We start from the raw sequence: 24714 nt of genomic DNA on the forward strand, positions 1-24714 counted from the left end.
AGCTCTGTTTGCGCCAGCCTTATTCATGAAGGATGTGGGACGTGCATTTGGGTGAAATGTCTTAGACTCTTCGAAGAGGCTGGATATACTAGATATGATGCATTCGTAAAACTAACTACAAGAGACAGGTAAGAAGAAATTAGTATTTGCACTAGCGCGTTCAGCTCTCGAGGAAGTTGAAGGCACTCATAGCGATGCATTCGTGGCTGTTCTCGTATGATTCCTTTCAGAGAGATTGAATCTGATTGCCATGACTCTCGAGGGGGTTGTGCGGTTTCAGTAATTTATTTCATCTGGGCTTGACTCTCTCTTGAGTGATGAAAGTTGAGCGCCTGCACTCCGCAGTTCGGGTCCCTCGGCTGGGAGGAGTCGAACAGGAACTTTTCCTTTTTTGGTCACCTCTTGTTGGCTCAAATACTGCCACTATTCAATGTATTGTGTCTTATTCTTATTAGTAGTTATTATCATAACAATGTTTTGTGAGCTTTATGTTTTTCCATTGATCTCCACGCTGAGGCCGAGAGATCATAAGGGAAACCATCTTAGAGCTCAGCTCGGCGGTGGTACTGAGCTACAGGCTCTCGTTCTGTTAGAGGCCTCTGCTCCCCTGAGGTCCGCCCGATATTGTGTCAAGCTGCTGGCCCTATTTTGTAGCCTCTTTGACAGGCATAGGATGTAGTGCTGAGGCCACCGTCCCATGAGCTAAACCAGGCTCTCTGTGAGCCTCCTTGGCTACTGCACTTAATCCGGAGCGTTGCTAGGCCTCCTCTTGCTATAGAGAGTTATTCTGCCGAGGCCTTCGCTCCCCAGAGCTCCGCCTGGATAGCCGTTCTAAGTTGTTCGGCTCAAGGCGAGTCTCCTTGGAAGCTGTCCTGAGTGTGAAACGTAGTTTGACCTCCTCTCACTTAAGAGAGTCGTCATGCTGAGGCCTCCATTCTCAGAGCTCCATTCAGTGACGATATTTCCTTAAAGGTATTCTCAGGAATACCAAACCAGCCAAGCCAATGAGGTACTCATCCCTTCAGCATGGCGGAGTGGGCATTCGTTCCCCAAATTGTCCTATTGGGGACGCAGTGCGAGTTCCCATTCGAAAGAGAACGTCTTGGATTACACGTGTAACTATGGTTCCCTAAGAAGAGGAACGAGACACTGCATCTCCTTGCCATGCTTCAGGTATTCCTATGTACATCTCCTTTAGACAAAGAAGTGTATGACATGTTTTACTGATGCCTCTGTTACTCACAGTTGCACCAGTAGTATGTCATAGGCTGTCGCCGGCCAATGTCAAGTTAATTGTCGTGTTTTCACACATGCTACAGACACGGTCATGCTGGGGGCATCCCCAAAAGTGTCCTCTAGGGGATGCAGTGCGAATTCCCATTAGAAAGCGAACCATGGTTAGATGCGTAACCTGAGACGTTTCAGGAACATGGCAATACTAGCAAAACACTACATACTACATATTAAATACTGGCGAAAATGAAGAATGAACTGGTGCGACATCGTTTCAAACAACTCAGGCCAAAAAAACTCTGAAAAAGTTCACTCCAGCTGGTTAAACACCTTCAAGCTGCCATTGGACTGTAGCGATTATGTAACAGATAGGTGTGGCTCTGAGGCACCGCCTTTTTGACATTGAAATCTTCTCTGGTTGATTTCTTCTGTTATTGAGGTCAGACGTGAGTAAAAACATGGACACACTAGAGAGCTGCTTTATTGTAGAAATTAAATTTGTAATTCTAAAGGAAAGCGACACTGACACTGTTTTTTTTCTTGTTTAATACTGTAAAGCTGCTGTTAATAAAGCAATCTCTCATATAAAGTGCTATATAAATAAACTTGGCATGATTTTATTGAAGTGCTGAATTGCAGAGCTGGTGCAAACATATCCACATCACTTTGATCAGATGCTTTCTTAACTGCTGCTTTCTCACCGCTGTAATCCTTGCTTTGTGTTAATTTTGTTATTGAGAGGAAAGCATTTACATATTCACATATTCAAATTAATGCCGCTCTTAGGACACCTTTGGGATGTTCATTGAAAGTATAACGCTGCAAAGGTATTTCCAACTGCTTTTTACCCTTAAATGAACTTTGCTCTGTGTATATCAGGGCTTTAAGAAACAAATAGGCCTACATTAGCCATTGACCAAGATCCCAGGCCTTCAGATCATTACCTATAGTGCTGCTGAAGCGTCTACCACATCAGCTCACATAGTCTGAGGTTTTGTAAACACAAGCACAAACTTGAGTGAGTGTGACTTGATTATAATAGCTTGACGCTACAGCATCAACATTGATTTGATTAGCATGTGGCAAATCCACCCAGCACCCGTCGATAAAGATTCAATTTGATTGCCATTTTTGCTTAAGTTTCAGATGTTTGTCCTGAGAAAGACTTTTTTCAAGAAAATGCAAATAATCTGAACTGCTTTCCACATTCTTTTTCTTAGCTCTATACTCCTATTGTATGACAACTATTAAACGTTTTGTGCTATTACTCAAAAGGCACTTAGGAGAAACTTTTGAGGAAAAAGTTGATACTTAAAAACGTTTCCAAGAAATCTCCTGAAAGAGCGACTTCTCAGCAAATATAATTTCCTCAGGACAGGTTTTAATTCTAAAGCTGTATGATGCAGGTGTATATGAATGTGGGCGATCTGTTCTTAGTGGTCTTTATAATCATGGCTTCAGGCTTCAGCTGACAGCAGCACTTTAAAATAATTTTTTATACATGAATTGTTCACACACACACACACACACACACACCCCCATTTACACACACACACACACACACACACACACACACACACACACACACACACACACACACACACACACACACACACACACACACACACACACACACACACACACACACACACACACACACACACACACACACACACTCACTCACTCACACTCTTCTGGCTGGTTGTTTTCAGAGGCTGCAGATGTAATCGCTGATCAGTGTTTGGTTTAATTAAGTTTCTGATTTAATTGCACTTAGTACTGAAGTTAACATTAAATCACATTTGACTGAATGATTCGTCATTGTGTGTTCGTCAAAGTTTGGGGTCTGTAAGATTGTTTTTTAATTGAACAAAAGTAAACACAGTAAAATGTTTCCAAGAGAAACAACAGTAAAGTCATTTATGATGTTACAAAATATTTCTATTTCAAATAAATGCTGACAAAAAAAGAAAGAAAAAGAGGCAGACTAAATCCAGAAGGACTTTGCTTTTAAAACGGCTTTTGTCCAGGTTCACTTGCACATAGTTTTTCAGGTAGCTTTGCAGGAAGGTTTCTTGAAGCATCTTGGAGACGTTGCCATAGTTCTTCTGGATTTAGTCTGTCTCAGTTTTTTATTTTTCTTCATGTAATCCCAGACAGACTCGATTGGTGAGATCAGATCATAGCGGCTGTGCATACAAAATTTTGTGCATACAAAAATCTCACTGTATTTACAATTATTGGCAAAATAAATGGTTGGAAATGTAAACTGATATTTCCAACTGACACGCTACAGCAAAATATATAAATAACTGACTTAAAACCATTTTTTTGGTGAAAATACTAATGGACCTAAGACACAGTACTATATGTGTGTATAAAGCGTTTAGTTGATCCTGGTAAGCGCTCATTATCACAGCTGGAAACACAACAGCTTTCTTCTTCCCCGAGGGGGTTTGGCGTCATGACGGCTTTGTTTCCAGGTGGACCGTTAAAGAACGCAACTCCCGGACATCCTGTAGAATTCAACCAATCAGACGACGACTTTGAAGAAGTGTATCCAGTTAAATGTGCCATATACATCAGACGTTCAGCCAACGGTCCGTCTGAGGCGGAGACTACCATTTTAACTCAGTTAACCCAAACTGTTTTTGAGGATTTAAATTTGAATTGTTATGAATGTCTGCGATGACATTTCATGTTTCATCACTGCATCCTAGTAACTTATGAGAAATACACACACATCCTCCCCTCTTTTTGCCTCTCAAAAGAAAATAATATGACATTTTTATTTCTCTAAACTATCAATGTGTTGTTCTATTTTCTCTGTCTCAGCCTTAAGCCAAAAAGAGAGAAAAGAAATAATCACATAATATCATAATCATGCCAACAGCCCTTTTTTTCCTTTCAGTGATAAACCCTAAAGCAAATCCGCTGAAGTTCACCCATCAGTGTGTCACTCTTAGAAGAGAAAGGTTCTATATTGAACCTTAAAGGGATCTGTCAGGTGCTTAATTTTTAAAACCTTTTAGGGGTTTTCATTTTATGGATTTAAAATTGAAATAAACTGTTAAACATGAAAGTATTATGCAATCATTTAAGACATTTCCTCTGATATAGAACCTTTTGGGCATAAAGAGTTCTTTAAGGGTGAGTCAAGAACCCTAGGTTCTATACGGAACACCACTGAACCCCCACTGAGACTAGTGTGTTGTCTATGTTGAGGGTTGCAAGGGTTTGCAGGGTTGACATTGACTCATTACCCATGGGAATGTAAAATCACAAACGAGATCTCTTTGATATCTCATTTGGTTTGCCTAGACTGCAATGAGATTACATAGAGAGCAAATGGAGATGAAATCTCCTGCTTTAAGATTTTTTCTCATGAGACCCCAGTAATCTCAATGTGTGTCCTCTTTAGAAGAGAACAACAGTGTGCTTAGACACTGCGCTCAGATTTGCTCAGATTTAAATGCCATCTCAAACATTTTAAGTTCTTAAATTTTTTTAGCAGTGAAATCTGCCTGTAGTTAAGTACAAATGTGATGCTTGTTGATTTTTTTTCGTGATCGCTTTGTCACTCCTGCATTGTGTGGTCTCCAGTTTGCTTGCGTGTAGAAATAAACGTTGTGTTAAATAAATGTGTTTTTGGCCTGAGTTGAAGAGACACAGTGTAAAGACCACCCATTGGCCCAAAGACGGAGTCCAACGGCCTGGGCGAAGGGATAATGCGTGTATGTCTTTTCAGCGCTCCAGTGAAGTTCACTTAAATTTATTAGAATTTACTTTCAATATTACTTTAGCTCTACGCTTAATCTGACTCCAATTTCAAATGATAATCAAATTTAGATCGTGTTTCTTATTAGAAAATAATCATAAATATTGATTATGAATTCATTTAGATCTTTGATTATTCTGGGTATCCCATATTTTCAATTATTCATTCATTAAGGACCCGGTGTCGATTTGAGACGTCACATCGCGAATGTGCGCTCACGATCACAAACTAGCCGGTTCTGAAATAGTCAGAGGGTGCAGTGCAAACTATTTTACCCTAGGCAGCCACTCACTGCTGACTCATAACAAATCTGTCATTTTTTTAGCAGTTGCGAGCTTGCAACGTGCTAAGTCAGTGATAGTCAGAAATCGGAAGGTCTCCTTAATGATGTGCCCCATGCTCCATTCATTAGTGCCTTCGGTTTGATCTATCCTGGACAGAGATTTGTGGAAACACCAGACTACACATTAATCTACTAGGAATAATGATTTCAGAAAAATGCAGAATAATTCAAATATAACATTTTATTTGTCAGGTAAAAATGTATCATGCCAATTACACAAGTAAATGATTAAAAGCCAATTCAGAAATAATAAATACATGACATCAATTACTCAAAGATGACTCTACGAGTAAGCAATGCATTCCTGACAGAGACACGCAGTGGTGTGTGAGTGTGTTCCGAGTGTAAGACTTGTAGGGGTTTTTCCTGGTTACAGATTCCCAAAGTCTGCTCTGCCACTTCCCCTTAAATACCCAGACCAGAACAAAAGGGTTATACCATTTTTTTTTTAGAGTTGTTTTGGGTCAATTCATGTACTCCAGGATGTAACACCTGGTTTCGGGGGAGAGGGGAGATCTCCACCCAAAGAGGAGAACAGAATTCTCCTAAGTTCTCAATCTTTCTCATAATACCAATGACTGCAATGAAATTAAGACCATTTTACATTTAAAATGATACCAAACATGAAAAGGAAAAACAATAGATTCACAAGATAAATCATATGTGATATATAGACATTCTTAGGGAACTTTTGGTGACTTGACTCAGGGGGAGAGAAAGGGAGGAGGGAGAGAGGGATGCAGAGATAAGGAAGGAGAAATGTTTGGACAAGACAATGTCCTGTGCTCTTTCTTTGCAATCTTCTGTCCAGGGTGTTTTATTGCTTTATGTTTGGGTGAGTTTTATCTCAGCTTTTGTCTTAGCAGGAAAAATCAGTTCTTACACAAGAGACAATCCACTGCATTTCCTTAAGTGGAGACAATATTGTATATTGGCTGAAAATTGGATTATTGTGCTTTCAGTGCATCTCCCTTATAGACTGCAGCGTTGGTGTTTGGCTCACACAGCAGCATCATATTAATATTCCTCAGTCATGTTAATTTTTTTTCTCAGTTTATTTCAGCAGCTTAATGGACAGGCTCCGTTCCAACTTTTTGTAGATTTTTTTTTTATTATAGTGTGTATTTTTTATTTTTTTTTACTTTATACGTTAAGAAATGTAACATTTAAAGGGATAGTTCACCCTAAAATGAAGTCATCGTTTACTCACCCTGGTGTTGTTCTAATGCAATATGCCCTTCTTTCTTTTTTTGCACCACAAAAGGATAAATAAATAAAAAAAATTCCCGTTCGCGCTCGTCCATATAATGGCAGTGAATAGCAACCAGCATGAAGCTTAAAAAAAGATGCATAAGTATCACAGAATGGTCAGAGTCGTATATTCCCAGTGTTCTGGGCTTGGTAAAACAAACTGAAATTGAATGTTATTTAACGAAAATCCTCTCGTGTGTGTTCATGAGACAATATTAGCACAGCATTAGAACCAACACCAGGGTGAGTAAATGATGACTTCATTTTCATTTTAGGGTGAACTATAAAATTCCCCAACTGACAAAATACAAGTGATAATGTCATCATAACATTTGCATGCTATGTTACGATTGGTCTTGTGTGTTTTTAGAGGGCACATTCTGTCTTTCATACATCAGCTTACTAGCAGAGGAAAGATTACAGGAAGGTTTGTATTGCTTTGCTCTGTCTTTAAATACATTTCCTTTCCCCTTGTTTAATTTTACAATGACATCAAAAGATGTGAATGCTGGCTGTGTGTGTGTGTGTGTGTGTGTGTGTGTGTGTGTGTGTGTGTGTGTGTGTGTGTGTGTGTGTGTGTGTGGGTGGGTGTGCGTGCGTGCGTGCGTGCGTGCGTGCGTGCGTGCGTGCGTGCGTGCGTGCGTGCGTGCGTGCGTGCGTGCGTGCGTGCGTGCGTGCGTGCGTGCGTGCGTGCGTGCGTGCGTGCGTGTAATGTAGAATGATATCCACTGTTCTCTAATCCTACACCAACCCCCCTATTGGAGATGTCATCAGTCCTATATCTTATCTCTCCTCCTCAAAACACACACACACACACACACACACACACACACACACACACACACACACACACACACACACACACACACACACACACACACACACAATCATCATGCAGCAGTAAGTGCAGTGTTTACAAACCTCAGTACTAAATAGAAATGGAAAATTATACCGGATATGTTATTATTCATGTACCTAGCTACAGTATAAGAATTTTGGCAGCTTCACTAACATTAACTAACAACTAACAAGACTCTGTTCGTACTGTTGCCCGGCCATGATTTGATTGGTGTTGTGTGGTGGTTTTTAGGAAGTTGCTATTGTTCTTACTATTGTAGAATGCTTGAGGTTTTCATGTTCTAACATTTTCCCCTGATTTGCTCCTCATTTTTGTTGCTTCAAACTGCACCCAGCTCTCTTTTTCCCATCTGAACTGTGAGCAAAGACAGACAAGTTGCCGGTCTGACTGAAAAGACATGGCAGCACACTGGGAATGCTGGGACATACCGATCTGACTGAAAGGACATGGCAGCACACTGGGAATGCTGGGATATGTGCGAGCGGATGCGTTCAGCTGGATTCAGATCAGCGTTCTGGTTCCTATTGTGTTCGCTTCTTCTCGTGGAATCTTAGAACGCCCTCTCAAACCATTGTTATGCTCCTAAAGCCGAACGCTTATCCATCCTTCCCTCTGAAGCTCCAGCCCACACCTCTTCTTTCCTGCTTTCTCCCTCATATTTGTTTATTCACTCTGTCTCCTCTTGTTTCTCCAATGGGTTCGGTTCAGATACACTTCTCACAGACTGCCTTTCTCTCTCCAACATGCACACACTCTTAAAGCTGGCTTTGGTTCTGATCTGTGCCTCTGGCTCTTCTCCCAGGGTTCGTTGTTTGATGGGATTTGTGCTCTGGCATTACAATTGCAACATCCTTCTATCACACACACACAAGCATACGTGTAGACTTCCTGAACTACATACAATAAAAAATGATTGCATTTAGGAACTCTGCACATGTATGCCGGCTTATAAAAACTAAATCAGACAGATGCAGGCACTTCCATTACTGTCGGATACAGAGCAGCTCACACACACACACACACACACACACACACACACACACACACACACAAAAAACAAAGAATCGCTCAAACGCTCTCCACTGGCATATGAGTGCAGATGCATAAATGAATACGAGAGGAATTAGAATAAAGGTTATCTGCGTTCGACGCTTCTCCCAGAGCTTTTACTACGGCCTGGTTTCCTGTCAGCCTACACAAAAACGTTTTATGTGTTTTTTGTTTTTTTGAACCAGCATTAACTGCATTGGAGCAGTCTGCATGTATGCCATTGAGCATGCATGATATGCACATTTAGTGCCTTCTCAGTGACCTTTACCAGAAACGCATTTGTGAGATATGTATATACATATATGTGTGTGTACATATATATATATATATATATATATATATATATATATATATATATATATATATATATATATATATATATATATATATATACTGTATACACACACACACACACACATACTATATATATATATATTTTTTTTTTTTTATTGTTATTTTTTTTTATGGGATTCACTTAGGTACTTGTGTGACTGTAGAGGAATGTGTACATTTGTACATGTACAGGTGTATTTGAGAAACTAAGTGAATGTATGAGTGTGTGTGTGTGTGTGTGTATGCTGGTGGACAGCACTAGCAGCTCATTTCACACACAGCTGAGACTTCAAAGGCAGCCCACATTAACCCTGTGTGGCGGAACCCTTCGTGAAACCGCATTTCCCGCCTTGCCTTGCTCCCCATCATCTCCCTTCACACCGGCATTCATATTGAAATGACCTGATGTATGCCTTTCCTGTCAAAGTTAAAACTTCAAACGAGTATGTGCACGTGTAAGATTGGTCCAGGAGTCGTCCGTGGTCAGGTGTGTGCCTTGCCTCAGGTGTAAAAGGACACACTGTGCAGCACATAGACGGTGATCTGAATAGTTCTGTAATCAGAGTTGATAATATTGGTAAACTCACTCACTCACTGAGAGTTCTGAAGATCACTCTGTGACAATTAGGCTGATTATAATGATGGTAGTTAAGATGTTGATAGTCTTAATGATGACACCAGAAAGCTAATGATGGTCACATAACTGTGTGCTAATGACGATGGTAATGAGAAAACTTCATAATAAGATATGATGATGATGATGACTAATTATGATGATATACATATAGTCTAGCATAAACCAATGGTTAACCATTATAAAGGTGTCTGGAAATAAATCTCTTGAATCTCTAGATTTGATGCCTCAAAGCAAATGTAGTAATTAGTGCTTCCGTGGGGGTGCTTGGTGATGTGCACATTTTATTTTAAATTTTTTTTTATTATTATTTTTTTATAAAAATATTTTTTATTAATTAATTAATTTATTATTATTATTATTTTTATTAAATTTAATAATATTTATTATTTTATTACATTTAATATTTATTCTTTTTCAGTCATTTATTTAGCTCACAAACTTTAGCAAATGCAACAATTAATGTTGTTTTGTTTTTAGAAATTATTTAAAAAATCATCCCTTTATTTAGCTCACAAATGTTGTTAAATGCAGCAGTCCTGTGAAAGTATTTGGTGATGTGCATATTTCATTATATTTTATTTTATAAATAAAAAAATTATGTATGTTATGATTAGATTACGATACGATATGATATGATTATGCAGATTAGTGGTCATTATAAACAAATATTTCAATATTTCATCATCATCTTTACTCTTTCTTTTTCCTCACAGATACAGTCTCTCTTATGACTTTGGTTGAATCTCAGTGGAGTTGTTGCAGTGGACTATAGATTTGTCATTTCTTCAGTGTAAACTCTTACTGTGTTTGGGGCTTACTGCAGGGCTTTGGCTCTTGATGAATTATGTATTTGTTGCTGGACTGGTCTGTTATGGCAGGGTGTGTGTGTGTGTGTGTGTGTGTGTGTGTGTGTAGCTGGACCGTTCTCAGGCAGGGATAAAGCCGTTTGTATTGGATAGGATTTGCCCCAGAAAGCTATGGGCAAATCTCTGATTGAACTGTATAATGGTGTTTGTGTGTTTGGGAGCATGTGTGTTTGTATGTCAGTGGTAATAATTAGTTATTTGTCATTCAACAGATGTTTTCTTTTAGTGCACCTTTAAACAGGTGTAGTTGCTGATGAGGTGCACATTCATCAGGACAGAGGTTTTGCCACAAATCTACTACATATGTGACATCATGGGGATTTCCAGAGAAATTAATTTCATTCCTCAGTTTGTAAAAATATTGTTTTTACACAAACACACTTTCATAAAGCCTATGGGGGCAAGACATTGCACACTATTTCAAAGGAATAGCCAACAACACATTACATGTTATTTCTGTCAATAGTCTGGTAGAATCACTTCCCAAGTTATATTCCTTATTACAGTTCGGATCATATTATGTTTTTTGAGTCACGGATCAGATAATTTTTCAGAAAAAAGTGTGGGGATGGGGCAAATATAACTTTGCTTTTCATTTATTATTTAAAGAACAGTGAGTACTTCGATACCACAGCAAAAGCAAAAAGATAATAAGAACAAATAAACAAAATGCAAGGATAGATAATACAATAGAACAAAGATACAAATGAAATGAGGAGTGCTTTAAGTTTTTCAGATAGGTCTAATAGTTTTCAGGTACAGAAACTGAATAATCAAATGTAAAATAACACTGCAAAGTATACCGCTTTTAGTCATGGCTTCTTGAATGACCCATTTAGCACAGTCCTGTGAAGTGTTATGGAGACGCCATGTGTGTTCTTCATTTGTCAGACCGGTTTAAGCAAACGATAGCAGCGTGGATGCACGTTACACATGATAGTAGACTGAAATGGGATTTGATTGTAAATTACTCTGATTGATGGTCAGTAACCTTAATGAATGAAAATCAAATTAAGTACTTGCTTGACCAACACAAATGGGTGGTTTTGAAGCTATAAGTAGGACTGCATGACACATCGGAATAAAATTGTTATCGTGATATGGCTTAATGCAATTGTCAAATCGCAACAGACTGCGATTTAATTAAAAGTACACTATGTAACACTTGGCCCTCTACCAATTAAAAAACAAAAATGCATGCATTTTGTGGAAAAACATTGTTTTGGGTGTGCTTCGGCTCTGCATGACTGTGTGGATGAATATGGTTATCCTAGTGTTCATAAAACTTTCACTACTAGGTTTAAGATATATAACCAGTTTAGATGGAAAGGATCTCAAGCTGACCAGCTGAAGACATTACTGTAGCTTTACCCATTAATAGACACGGTACTTCTTTGAAAATAAATTCTAGCACAGCGCTACAACAACCATAATGAAATGAGCCTTCACAATAGATAATGCTTAATGAACTCTGTTGGAGAGCTACATATGACAATTTATCTGTTCAGTAAAACACCTTACTCTCCTGTTGAGTAATAAACACACCATCTCCATGTCGCTTTTACATTTCAAATCCCTCAGTTCTCGCCATCATTGTCAATGTTGATTCTTGTTTTATTGCGAGCTCTGTCGCGTTCCCTTTTTGACAGCAGGCTCTCCTCTGTTTGGCTTTTTTTTTATTGTGTGTGTGTGTGTGTGTGTGTGTGTGTGTGTGTGCAAGCGAGGGCGTGTGTGTAAGTGTTATTGAAACTTAAAGTACACTACAGTTTCATGCACTTTTAGTAATGTTTATTAGTTCTAAATTCCCCTTTCATCTGCTGCGTTCAGACTTAAGTTTTGTTTGACTACATTCAAGTGTACATTCTTGGAGCAGATTAAATAAAAAGGGAGTTTATATATATGACTGCTTGTATTCATTGACAAAAATGCAGCCATGTGCAGTAATATTGCAACGCATCGTGATCAGGGTCCGAAATTAACACCCGCCAAGCGCCAAATGCGGGTAAATTTTCTGTTTGGCGAGTAAATCTCAAAAGGCTATCCGCCACACTGGCGGGTGAATGTTCATAACAAAATATGAAATTTTAAGTGCGCACGCACGAGCAGAGAGAGAGAGCGAGTCCCGGCCGCGCGATGGTTTTTTTTTATAGGCTACATTTCAAATTTTGCTCTGGACATTTTTTTATGTTTGTATTCAACATAATAGGCCTACCTTATTATCTCAATTAAAACTACTGAAATGAATGTATATGTGACAAAAAAAAAGGCTGTTTATTATTTTGGCCGGTAAAAAATATGCTTGGCTGGTGGATTTTTTCATCTACCAGTCCCCGTGGCAGGTGAGCCAAAAAGTTAATTTCGGACCCTGATCGTGATGCATTGTGATATCGAATTGAATCGTTGACATAATCATAATCGAATTGAATCGTGAGACCAGTGACGATTCACACCCGTATTTACGGATATGACAAGAAACACATAGGAGAGTGACTGTATGTGCGCAATTTCCCACGAAAACCATCCCTTCAGATCTAAAATATAAACACTTCTAATAGGCTTACTAATAAAAATCACATTAAAAATCACAATTATTATTTTATACTGAATTGGTTAAAAACAGTGGGAATGTGCCCAATGCAAAATCAAGTGGAAAGATAAGTTTTATACATAGATATATTAGATATACATGAAAGAGTGTTGTGTTAGTTCTTGTAAAGGGTTACCCCCCCCCCCCAAAAAAAAAAAAAATAGTTTATCCCTAAAAGAATGTTTTTTAATTTATTTATTTTTTGCACTCCCCAACATAATCACTCCACTCATTCCAAATATAGCTATCTAAGTCAGTAACCATCGCAGTGTCAGTGTTTTCCAGTATCATTGCAGCCATAGTTGGAAGTGCTTTTTAGTTTGCTGAAAACTCACTTTTAATACATAACACATATTTCAATTCACTCTTCACTTCCACTACATTATGGAGAAAAAATGCACAAATTAAGCTCATTAACACTGTGAAGTGTTAAGCATGTGGCAGACATACAGTATGTGACACTACTTCATTTACAGTTTGCACTCATCATCATTGCTTGTTGCACAGTACACACATTGTCTTCTGTGCCAGTCCCTTGTTATACTGTATATCCGCTAGGCTTTTCTAGCTAAAAGCTTTTACTCTCTTCTCCTTCCATACATGAGCTCTTCTTTTTCCTTTACCGTCTTTTTTCACTTGTTCTGTCTCGCAGCTGCGGTGAAATCCTCGCGGTTTTGTCTAGAAGGCGGCATGAATTCTCCCCGATTCTGCCTCTCTCTGTCAGGTCCTTTGTCCTGCTGCAATTATCATAGTGATGGAAATGAAAGACACAAAAGAAGGAACATGATTTTCAATACGCAGCTTTTCAAAGTCTTTTGTTCATTTCTAATGTGACTGAAAGCTAAAACAGTAAAGGGGAAAACACAGGAGACACGTTTATTTTGTAAAACGTTAACATGTGAGATGTATCTTTTGCATTACGGGCATGTTCAGCTGCCATCATTCTCTCTCTGTTCCTCTTCCAGACAGGCTAAGTTTAGTGCTTTTGTGGAATTTGTGACAGCACAAACTTTCCTTGAGTCTAAATGGATCAGACACACTCACATGTCTGTTTTCTGCATCCTTTTAGGGTTGACTGCTAGTTTAAAGGAATGTTCCGGGCTCAAAACAAACTCTGCGGACAGAATTTGTTACGTATTGTTGATTACCTCACTTGTAATCACTTTGACTTGTCCTTTATTTTTCAAAGGCGAGCAAAAATCACATTTACAGTAATGCACTTAGAGTGGAAGTCAATGGGGCAAGACATGGAGGGTTTAAATCTGTTAGTGGTGGAACTTTTGCTCTGGTTCAGTGAGCTTCTAGATATGCATTACCAACCAACATCATGTAACCGGGATTATCAGCTTTACATGATCAATGAAGTAGGTGAAGAATTGGATATAACTTTGCACAGACAAGGTTAGTAAGTGATTTTTGCCAGCAGCCATATCACCCTGTAGCCCAAGACTGGTTGCCCACTGAAGCTAAGCAGGGCTAAGCCTGGTTAGTACCTGGATGGGAGACCTGAGAAAAACCAGGTTGCTGCTGGAAGAGGTGTTAAGCTAGGTTTGTACTCATTATTGTACTCATTGTACTCAAATTACCTCATTTGCGGTGTGGGCGGTCGTGCGCGTTGGGTGCGAAAGACCCCATTTCGCTTGGCTTTTTGTGTAACAGCGTGCGCGGCTCCGCATACGAAGATGCACGACCTCGAGACGAATCTGGCCGAGCTTGAACTTCTCATCACACCGGCACCAGTTTGCACGTCTAAATTAGTTGCTTACATTTAAAAAAATGGGCATACAATAGCATAAAAAGTATTTTTAATGAACAAAAAGGTCCATGTTTAATAAAAAATGTTCACAAGACTTAATGAAATGTTTAGTGAAATTAGAAAATATTTAATAGATTGTTAATTTAGTTATATTGTATGCACGTTCTCATATCCATATATTTTGTTTTAATGTCATGAGTAATAATATCAGGGTTTACTGGGTTTTACACAATTCTTTTTGTAGTGTGGTGTTGGTGGTGATGTACTAAAATAAACATTGTCACATGTGTAGCTTTCTACTTTTCACCGCTGATTCCTGATGGTTTAGAGGACAATTACTCGAGTCGCCCCCTGTCGTTTCAAAGAGTAGTACAACGTCGAGCGCGTCAAGTATAAACAAGGCTTTAGTGAGGCCAGCAGGGGGCGCTCACCCTGTGGTCTGTATGGGTCCTAACCATAGACAGTATATAAACTGGACACAGCGACCCCATTGGATTCAACGGAGGAAAGTGAAGTCAATTAGAAACTCTTACTTCCTGATGGTCGAGCGTACTGCGCAGACTCAAACTGAGCTTGACGACGTAGATGTGACGTGAGCAACCCGTCTGTCTTCTAGTAGCTGTGCCAAGCGAAATCTGAATCATTTCCTTCCGAGACTTGCAGAGACGGAGAGTGTGAGTAGGAGGTGTCCATGATCTTGGAGCAGGAGAAACTTTTGCTAAGTATTCTGATTAATTACTTTGCCATTTTGCCTCCACGTCCCCCCGATTGCCCACGAGCTTCTCCTCCTGTCCATACGGTAATTCTCTACTGTGCGACAGAGAGTCGCGTGGGTATGACGCAATCGTTAGCCTATTTTTACAAAAACTGCTTCTACGGGGCCATAACGTAAGATACAAGGTAATGGAGCCTTTTATACATTTTCGTGTTTCTTTAGAAATAAATAATGGACAAATGGAGTCTTTAAACGCCTCAGATGTAAAGTTATTCGCTGTCAAAGTGACGCCAAAATGAATGGGAGTCAATGGGATGCTAACAGCAGGTGATGGTCTGATAGCCAATGGCGGCGCCCGGGGAACCTTCAATAAAATATGAAACGCTGCCCCCCTGGTCCTAACACCCCAGTGTAGTGACGGGGACACTATACTGTCAAAGAGCACCGTCCTTCGGATGAGACGTTAAACAGTGGTCCTGGCTCTCTGTGGTCATTAAAAATCATAGGATGTCCTTCGAAAAAAAAAGAGTAGGGGTGTAACCCCGGGATCCCGGCCAAATTTGCCCATTGGCCCCTGTCCATCATGGCCTCCTAATCATCCCCATATACTGATTGGCTTCATCACTCTGTCTCCTCTCCACCAGTAAGCTGGTGTGTGGTGGGCGTTCTGGCGGAGTATGGCTGCCGTCGCATCATCCAAGTGGTGTTGCACATTGGTGATGGTTGAGGAGATTCCCCCTTCCATATGTGAAGCGCTTTGAGGACTCAGAAAAGCACCATATAAATGTAACAAATTATTATTATTACTATTTTAACCTTTCAGAAGTTTGGGGTCAAGTCTTTTCTGCTCACCAAGGCTGCAATTATTTGATCAAAATACAGTAAAAATCATCAAATGATCAAAGCTGAATTTTCAGCATCATTACTCCAGTCTTCAGTGTCACATGATCCTTCAGAAATCATTCTAATATTATGATTTGATGCTCAAGAAACATTTATGATTACTATCAATGTTGAGAACAGTTGTGTTGCTTCATATTTTTTGGTAATATATACTTTGTATATATATATTTTTTTTTCAAGTTTCATTGATGAATAAAAAGTTTAAAAGAAGATAATTTATTATCTATTAAGTATTACTTCTTTAAAAAAATAAAAATAAATTATCTTACTGATCCCAAACTTTTGAATGGTAGTGTACATATACATAAGCATATACTGTTCAAGCCTAGTGCCTTAACTTACCAGAGAGTGTGTATTTTTATTTTAATGTGTTTTTTTATATATATCTTTGCTCATAAATTTCCATTGTAAGTGCAATATTTTTAACATTTTTGTGGTAATTGATAGCATGTCACTGATAATAGAGCTTAACTGGTATTGAAAAGGAAGCGTCTTTTTTTCTTTAAAAGTCAAGTGATGACAAATAACCCAATTATCTTTATATTTACTAGAGGACATTTCGTTGAACTCTGGAATAGTAGCCTAATGCCTTTTCGACGTGGTCTTTTAGTTTGGCTATAGATTTATTTCTGTGTGCTTTTAATCTACTTGCAAAATCTTACAAAAAGAAAAAGCTAAAAGCTCCATTCATTTGTTTCTTGATATCACTTTCTTTTCGTCACAGTGATGCAGCAGCTTTTTAGCTCTGTATTTAGGAGCCAGTGGCTCTCTAGTGAATGACCCTGTGTTTATACACCTTTTATCAGAGCTCTGCTTTTTGTGTTCAAAAAATGTAATCGCTGTGTAATTGGGTGTTTTTTTTTAATATCAAAGTGGGGTGAAATTATAGGTTTGAGGTTGATAAACAGCAGAACGGGCTGTGAGAGAATCAGCCATGCTTGGCCTGGTCAGGCAGAGCAAAATTACCCACAATTGATTGCCTGCTTAGTGAACTTCTACGAAATGTCACAGTATTTCAATGAAATTAGTGGGAGGAGAGGTTATAATTTATAACTAGAATATTTATATGTATATAGGTTGCCTGTATGCATGTATATGTCCATAAACATGTTGTTAAATAAGCACAATTACGTGTATTGTCAATTGTTTTTCCAACTACAAAAGGTTGCAGAATGACTCATATTTTACCTCAAGATAAAATGAATACACACACACACACACACACACACACACACACACACACACACACACACACACACACACACACACACACACACACACACACACACACACACACACACACACACACACACGTAGTATATATACGCACATTACCGGCTACCGGTCAGTTTGGAGTTTGCTGTTTCATTATTTTATCCTCTACTAATTTATTTGATCAGAAATACCCTACAGTTAAAATTAAAATAGTGTGTAGTATTATTACAAATTTTTCTATCTGAATATATTTTAAAAAGTTAATTATTCCTGATGGCTAAGCTGCATTTTCAGCAGCCATAACTTTTTTAGTGTTTCTTTTTGCTTAATCCACACAGCTTTTACATTTAGCATTTAGCTATGCAAAGATGTGCACATTTAATTAGGAAAAAATTATAATTTTAAAATATATTTTTTTAACATTTATGTGGCACTTAATATTAACGTTAATGTGGATCCCCAGTATAGTCTCAGATTAATTTCAAGGTTATTAGCACATTTGAAATGTAAAAAAACTGAGACAGTTTTTCAGCTAACTGAGCTTCCATGATGCATGGCATTATCATATTATTTATTTCTCACAACTGCGACTGATTTCTAGATTCCTTTTTCTGGACGCAACAGAATAGGCAGCTTTTTTTTGGCATAATGCACCGTAAAATCACAAAAATACCCTCCGACAGTTCTCACAAGGCAAGATAGAAATCAAAGCTTTCATGAAAGCACTTCTGGCACAGGTAAGCCATTTTAGATTACACATTTGTAGCTGAGTGAATATCTCAAAATGACAGTCTCTAAAAAATCTCCCCGAGCAGAAAAGGTAGAGCATTTGAGAAGAAGCCCAGGGTTATGATGCCCTCCGTGGATGTCGGGGAGGTTCTGTGATAGCGGCTCAGAGAAATGAGCGTTGGTCACATATTCAGTCAAACCTCGAAATGAGTTTGTTTTAATAGTTTATGTCTGCGCTTCCTAAGTGGCTTTTAATTCATTCTGACAGTGAATATAAAGACCCAGCCGGCTCTGAATCACAGATAGTGCTTAGCGTATTAATATTGAAGACACCATCATTTACAATCCCCCTCAATTGCAAAGTCTCACAAACCGCTGTTTATTTTTTTTTTCCATACAGTGCTGGATGCCAGTTGTAGATGAGATAGGGGTGTTCCTAAATGGTACGATCCCTCTCCATTGCTACGGTGGGAAGAGCGAGGCATTAATCTTCACCGGTTGGACAGAGGGAAATTAATGATAATTTGCTCTGACGACATAATCGGGCTGTCCTCCGATACTAAATTGCCATCTTTGTTCCACGTAATATCTCTCTCTCTTCCTCTCTCTCTCTCAATCTTTGCTCGTTTCTTGGTCGTTTGCCGTTATCAGTCATTAAGTGGCTGGTCTCCATGGCAACGGCGGTTTGGAAATGGCCTAGTAGGATGTAAACTGGCCTCTAGTCTAACGTGGTGATATTACCTTGTCACGCTGCAAAGGTCTGCCTGCTCTTTTAGGCCACCGTTGTTCGCTTTTGTTCCAGCCGTTGATTCACATGCGAAGGTCATGGTGTGCATGTACATGTGAGAAAGGTTTAAAAGGTTAGTTCACCAGCAAATTAAGGTTCTGTCAATGCTTACTCACCCTCGTGTCATTTCAAAACTCTTTGTTTATTCCGTAGGACACAAAAAGAGATGTTCTGCAGAATGTCCTGGCCGCTGTTTTGCATACAATGAAAGTGAATGGGGACTGGGACATTAACGCATTCAAGCATGGCAACTCAAGATGCATCGCATCAGTTTGATTTACAAAATGTTTGATGTCATTGCCATCAAACTTGAGGTGACATGTCTTAAGGCACATTAATGGTCCATGCGGTAACATGTTGGGCAAAAAATCCAGTCACACTTTAGATTAGGGTCCAATTCTCACTATTAACTAGCTATTAACTATGCCTCAATAAACTCCAAATTACTGCTTATTAATAGTTAGTAGTTGTTAAGTTTAGTATGGGGTAGGATTAAGGGATATAGAATATGGTCATGCAGAATAAAGCATAAATATGTGTGTAATAAGGTTCAATGTTCGTATGGGTAAGGAAGGAAGAAGACAGGGGTCGGCGTGACTGAAACACTCAGTTTATTATAAATAAAAGTAAACAAACAAAAAGGGCGCACGTAGCGCATTCACCGTGCCACGCACAGCTTAACAAGAAACAAAACAACAAGACAGCTTCCACTCAAAAGACACAGACGCTCAGTGAGGTTTCAGTCCAACTCTCTCTCTCTCCTCCTCCCGAATGCCAGCTTATATCCGGTCTCTCCACGCCAATCACTGCAATCAGACACAGGTGTTCATCATTTTGCACTTGACCTACTTACTCACCGATCGGCCCCCTCCTTTCTCTCCTGCTACAGACTTCGCAAAACCACGCCCCCCTCGCCACATACCCCCACCGCCCGACTCAGGCCGGGGAGCCATCCGGCCTGCAGCCTCCCCCCCCCTCCTCCTGGAGAGGAAGTCAGCCACAACCATCTGTACACCCGGCCTGTGGATCACCTTGAACTTAAAAGGCTGTAAAGCGAGATACCAACGAGTGATCCGCGCGTTGGTATCCTTCATGCGGTGGAGCCACTGCAGGGGAGCGTGGTCCGAACAGAGGGTGAACTCCCGTCCCAAGAGGTAGTAGCGAAGGGTGAGAACGGCCCATCTGATGGCCAAACACTCCTTCTCTATGGTGCTGTACACCGTCTCTCTCTTAGAGAGCTTCCGACTGATGTACAGCACCGGCCGCTCCTCACCCTCCACCTCCTGGGACAGGACCGCGCCCATCCCCCTGTCCGACGCGTCGGTCTGTAGGATGAAAGGGAGAGAAAAGTCAGGGGCATGTAAAAGCGGTCCACCACATAAAGCAGCCTTTATCTGGGTAAAAGCCCGCTGACACTGCTCCGTCCACTGGACCGTATCTGGTACCTCCTTTTTAGTTAGATCAGTCAGCGGGCTGGCGAGGTCCGAATAATTAGGCACAAACCTTCTGTAATAACCCGCCAGCCCCAGGAACTGTCTAACCTCCTTTTTGGTCTTGGGTCTCGGACAAGTCGCAACCGCTGCTGTCTTATCAATTTGGGGACGCACTTGCCCATGACCCAAGTGGAAGCCCAGATATCTTACTTCCACCCGCCCAATTGCACACTTCTTCGGGTTGGCCGTGAGCCCAGCTCGTCTCAGCGTCTTCAGGACAGCCCGCACCTGCTGCATATGACGCTGCCAGTCACCACTAAAGATGATGATATCATCCAAGTAGGCAGCGGCATATGCAGCGTGCGGTCGGAGAATCCTGTCCATCAGACGCTGAAACGTTGCCGGAGCCCCGAACAACCCGAAAGGAAGCGTGACAAATTGGTGTAACCCAAACGGCGTGGTGAAAGCTGTTTTTTCTTTGGATAATGGAGATAAGGGGATCTGCCAATATCCCTTAGTTAAGTCCAATGTCGAATAAAATCGAGCAGTACCCAGCCGATCAAGCAATTCGTCAACCCTTGGCATTGGATAAGCGTCGAACTTCGACACAGCATTCACCTTCCTGTAATCTACACAGAACCGAATCGAGCCGTCCGTTTTAGGAACTAAAACTATCGGGCTCGCCCAGTCACTGTTAGATTCTTCTATTACTCCCAACTCTAGCATCGACTCTAATTCGCTTTGCACAACTTTCTTTTTGTGCTCTGGCAGTCGATACGGCCGGCTGCGAATCACCACGCCCGGCTCTGTCTCAACGTGGTGCTGAATGAGGTCCGTTCGACCAGGCAGGGGCGAGAACACATCAGCAAAATCTGCTTGTAAATTATGCACATCAGTGAGCTGGGATGGTGAGAGGTGGTCTCCCCCAGCGGCCAGGGCGAGAGATTTTGTTTTGACATTCGCCTCTGGACCGAGATCCTCCTCTCCGCTCACCACCATCGCCAGCATCACTGATTCCACCTCAGACCATTTTTTAAGCAGGTTGAGGTGGTAAATTTGATGTGCTCCGCCCCTATCTGTTCGTATTACCTCATAGTTGAGATCTCCAATTCGCCGCGTAACCTCAAAAGGTCCTTGCCACTTTGCGAGTAATTTTGAGCTAGAGGTAGGAAGTAATACAAGCACTTTCTCTCCCGGTGTAAATTGACGCAGTCTAGCCCCCCTGTTGTACAGCCGACTTTGCTTGTCCTGAGCCTGTAACAAATTCTCCCGTGACAGCCGCCCCAAAGTGTGGAGTTTTGTTCTCAGGTCCAGGACATACTGAATTTCATTTTTACTAGCTGAAGGTCCGTCCTCCCAAGTTTCCCTAAGGACATCTAACACCCCGCGGGGCTGACGCCCATAGAGAAGCTCGAAGGGGGAAAACCCCGTGGAGGCTTGCGGGACCTCCCGTACAGCGAACAAGAGGGGTTCTAACCACCGATCCCAATTTTTGGCGTCTTCTTGTACGAACTTTCGAATCATGGATTTCAAAGTGCGGTTAAATCGTTCGACCAGCCCGTCTGTTTGTGGGTGATAGACACTGGTCCGGATCGATTTAATGCCCAATAATCCGTAAAGTTCGCGTATCGTTCGTGACATAAACGCCGTGCCTTGATCGGTGAGAATCTCTTTCGGGATTCCCACCCGGGAGATTAATTGAAACAGAGCGCTCGCCACGCTATTTGCGGAAATATTGCGAAGCGGAACTGCTTCAGGATATCGCGTTGCGTAGTCCACCAGGACTAAAGCAAAGCGATGTCCCCGTGCTGACCGTTCTAATGGCCCGATGAGGTCCATACCAATTCGTTCGAAGGGGACCTGCATCAGCGGAATAGGGCACAATGGTGCTTTTGGGTTGGCTGGTGGATTCACCAACTGACATTCACGACAAGACGCACACCACTTGCGTACATTCTCGTGAATGCCCGGCCAAAAGAACCGGGCCATGAGACGGTTAAGTGTCGCTGTTTGTCCTAAATGCCCCGCCATTGGATTAGAATGAGCCGTCTGGAAAAGCATTTCCCGACGGCTTTTAGGTACCAACAACTGAGTTGTATCCTGCTTTGATTGGGCATCTTGGGTTACCCGATACAACTTATCTTTTAGGATTGCAAAATACGGATAGGTGAGTGGTTGGTCCGTGTGGAGAAGCTGGCCGTCGATAGAGCGAACCTGATCAAAGGCATGTTTCAGCGTGTCATCCTGGGACTGTTCCAGGGGAAAATCATCGCGCTCTGTGAGAATGGTTCTCTCCAGTGCACTCCGTTCCCCTGAACCAGTACCCAGAGGTTCCGGATCAGCTTCTCCCAACTGAGCAATCGCCACCTTCCCCTTATCCTTTTTTACCCAAGAAGCATCCGCACATAAATGACCCAATAACTCATTAAATGCTGGCCAATCTGTCCCCAAAATCAGCGGATGCCGGAGGTGCGGGTTAATCGCCACCTCCACACTATGCTTTTGTCCCCTAAATTGAATATCCACAGGCATTAACGGATAATTCACCACTTCCCCGTGCACACACCGTACCTTAACCATGCGGCTATTATCCAATGCTTTAGGTTGAATCAGGCTTTGGTGGACAGAGGTTTGGTTACAGCCTGAATCTACCAGAGCCTGAAAAGTACCCCCCTTTATACTCACGGGTATTTGGTACAGGCCAGCTTGATCAGGGGCAGCTTGCGGCGCGTCGGGGACCCGGATCAGCGTCCCCACCTCCATCACCGGACACCGGTCGATAAAATGACCCGGGTCCCCACAGCGCCAACAAGCCGGCCCGGGCTTCCCCGCCGCTCCAGTGGCAGGAAGCGGGTCAAGGGATTGGCGTGGAGAGAGAGGTAGCGCCGCCTGTGGAGGGAATCCCCCCCTCGATGGGCCCCCTCCCCGGGGAAGAGGCCTGGGGGAAGCTACCGGCTCCGCGGTTCCCCCTGTCCTCCACCTTGGAGCTGGCCTCGGTGGGAGGTTTCCCCGATACCTGGGAAGGGGAGAGGGCTTAGGAGAGGGGTTAAAAAGAGAGAGAGAGAGAGAAGCAGATGGTAGGGGTTCGCCGACCCCCGGGCACGCCACCATTTGGTCCTCCGCCAGCTGGATGGCCTGGTTCAGCGACGTCGGGCGGTGGCACTGGACCCACTGTGCAGTCTCCCGTGGCAACCGCGCCACGAACTGCTCCAGTACCACACGGTCGATGATTTCCTCGACGTCGCTTCCGTCGGCCATCAGCCACTTGCGGCAGGAGTCCCGGAGCTGTTGGGCCATGATGAAGGGTCGGCCAGACTCCTCAAGGTTCAGTGTCCTGAACCTCTGCCGATGTTGCTCTGGAGTCCGGCCAACCCGCTGAAGAATGGCCCGCTTGAGATCCTGATAGACCAGGAGATTCTGGACTGGCAGTTGGTGAGCGGCCACCTGCGCCTCTCCTGACAGCAGGGGTATCAGCCGCATTGGCCAGTCCGTCGAGGGCCATCCCCGGTCCTCAGCCGACCTCTCAAACAGCTCCAGGAATGCCTCCGGATCATCCTGGGGACCCATTTTATTGAGAGGTATCGGCGAGGACGAGTCTTTGTATGTTGGGGGGACGGCCCTAACCTCCCGGTCTATCCAGCTCCGGAACAGCTCGCGGTCTTCATGCTGGCCACGGAGGAGCGCCTCGAACCGTTTGTCCTGCTCCTCTTTTATGGCCAGCAGATGTTGGTGATGTTCTTGGTGAAGACCCGCGAGCGATTGGATGATGTCCGCAAATGGCGTTCCTGGCGGAGTCTGCATGGCGGCGGCGATCTTCTTCCTTCCCGGGATTCGGCACCAGTGTAATAAGGTTCAATGTTCGTATGGGTAAGGAAGGAAGAAGACAGGGGTCGGCGTGACTGAAACACTCAGTTTATTATAAATAAAAGTAAACAAACAAAAAGGGCGCACGTAGCGCATTCACCGTGCCACGCACAGCTTAACAAGAAACAAAACAACAAGACAGCTTCCACTCAAAAGACACAGACGCTCAGTGAGGTTTCAGTCCAACTCTCTCTCTCTCCTCCTCCCGAATGCCAGCTTATATCCGGTCTCTCCACGCCAATCACTGCAATCAGACACAGGTGTTCATCATTTTGCACTTGACCTACTTACTCACCGATCGGCCCCCTCCTTTCTCTCCTGCTACAGACTTCGCAAAACCACGCCCCCCTCGCCACAATGTGCTTTATTAGTACA

General features: G+C 42.0%; 1 protein-coding gene and 1 long non-coding RNA gene across 2 annotated transcripts in view; one reads left to right on the forward strand and one right to left on the reverse strand.

Moving 5' to 3' along the window:
- The window catches only part of cacna2d2a (calcium channel, voltage-dependent, alpha 2/delta subunit 2a), a 221880-nt gene that overhangs the window by 18270 nt on the left and 178896 nt on the right, over positions 1-24714 (forward strand). The window lies entirely within an intron of this gene.
- LOC308700001 lies at positions 19637-23299 on the reverse strand. Its single transcript, XR_014031257.1, has 2 exons — positions 23161-23299; positions 19637-19848 (listed from the first exon to the last, which is right to left on the reverse strand). It is a non-coding gene; the product is annotated as an uncharacterized lncRNA (long non-coding RNA).

Source organism: Scardinius erythrophthalmus, assembly GCF_964197995.2.
Source record: "Scardinius erythrophthalmus genome assembly, chromosome: 12".
In the NCBI taxonomy this organism is placed as follows: domain Eukaryota; kingdom Metazoa; phylum Chordata; class Actinopteri; order Cypriniformes; family Leuciscidae; genus Scardinius; species Scardinius erythrophthalmus.